Here is a 2055-nt window from a genome sequence, read left to right as displayed (position 1 = left end):
AGAAAACCCAACATAACTGAGAAATAAAGCAAAACGGGAAATAATATATTATGTTAAAATATGGGTAGATAAGTAATTAGGTTTCAAACTTAAATAAAAAGTTTTAAATAAGTAAGAAGAAATCAATTTACTCAAAGCTTTTTATTTAACTCATTAAATGCTTAGGATGGAGAGAGTGGTGCCGCACTTCCTCATGAAACCGCAGTGACACGTATGCGCCATCTCACCCGTTACCACAAAAGTGTGGTTTCATACCACAACCAATGAGTGGTGCCACACTTTGGTATTCTTTTTTAGGGAGAATTTCATATATGTCCCTTTTAAACTTCAATATATATATATATATATATATATATATATATATATATATATATATCATTATCATACATACTTATAAAGCTAGCATTTTTCCTTGAACCTCATGCATTTGAAACCCCCATAAAAATTTGCAAACACCTCATGCATTTGAAACATCCTATTTTAATGAATACCACTCAAAAGTCTCTTAATAATGATTAACAATTCAAAGGTTTTATAACTTATATAATATATTTAATAAACAATTAATGTATACTCTACTATAAAAATGTCAATCTTTTTGAGTAGACACACAAATACAAATCACATACAAAATTCACAAAGAAAACAAGTTTAAAGTTTTTTGTGTTGGTTTGAGGGCTTTGAATAATTATTCGAGCCATGTTATTATGTTGAAATTTTTAATTTGTAAGTTTGTTATATACTAATTCTTTTTTGTATTTTCTTGATTTAAGTATTCTTTTAAGAATATCATTGTATGTTGTGGTTGAAATTTTAATGTAAATTAGATTAGATTCATGTTATCGATCATATGTTATGGAAGGTGATATATATAATATTTAATTAACTATTGTATACATGTTTGTATGTTCATGTTGCTTCAAAACAATAATTAATTAAAAATCATGGATATGTCATATTATCCATGTAAGCCTTTTTTTAAAATGCAAATTGTCTATCTTATCACTTTATATTTTAGTATATGTTTAACATTTTAATTATAATAATAAGTGCTTTTTAAAAGTTTCTTTCACTTATTAATAATAACAAGGGTTTTAAAATTAATAAGCAACAATTATAAATAATAAAATCAAATTACATGGATATGTCATATTATCCATGCAAGTCTCTTTTGAAAAGCAAATTGTCTATCTTATCACTTTATTATTCAGTGTATGTTTCACACTTTAATAATAATATTAAGTGTTTCTTAAAAGTCTTCTTTAACTTATTATTAATAATAAGTGGTTTAAAGTTAATGAATAACAATTTTAAATGATAATAACATCAAATTAAAAATTACATTTAGCTATAAATAAATTGTATTTTAAATGAACATCACTATTGAAATTAGAAAATGATCGCATAAGTAAAAATATAATTAATCAATAATAATAATTGTTAAAAATAATACTAAATAGATAATTATATTTAATTCTATTAATGAGGAATGTGGGTTGATGTCAATAAATATTATTGTTCAAAATAATTGAGAATATATATATATATATATATATATATATATATATATATATATATATATATATATATATATATAAATTAGTGAAAAAATATTATCTCAAAGTTAATGTCAATAACATAACCATTTTAAACATATATTTTTCAATATTTTAACAATATATTTTTAATCTTCACTGCGCAACGCGTGTGAATTCGTCTAGTATACTTATAAATGAAGCATTTTTCCTTTCACCACATTCATTTGATACTCTCATTCATTTTTCCTTTCACCACATTCATTTGAAACTCCCTTGACTTTTCAATTTCTTTCTAATAATAATTATAAGTTGGTTAATAAGGTTAAATAAATATCAAACCTAAAGTATAATCATATATAAACTAAATTTCAATATTAAAAGAATATATTTTCTTCTACTTATAACATTATGTTTTTAACTTTTAACTTATTATACTTAACTTATTAGATCTAATATGTTGTTGTATGTAAACCATTATCATTTTAAAGCTACAACTTTTGAAAAATTTGTATAAAAT

The sequence above is a fragment of the Lactuca virosa genome, chromosome 9 (genome assembly GCF_052849685.1).
Source record: "Lactuca virosa cultivar CGN04683 chromosome 9, Lactuca_virosa_CGN04683_v6, whole genome shotgun sequence".
Lineage (NCBI taxonomy): Eukaryota > Viridiplantae > Streptophyta > Magnoliopsida > Asterales > Asteraceae > Lactuca > Lactuca virosa.
Note: the sequence above shows the minus strand (reverse complement) of the source record.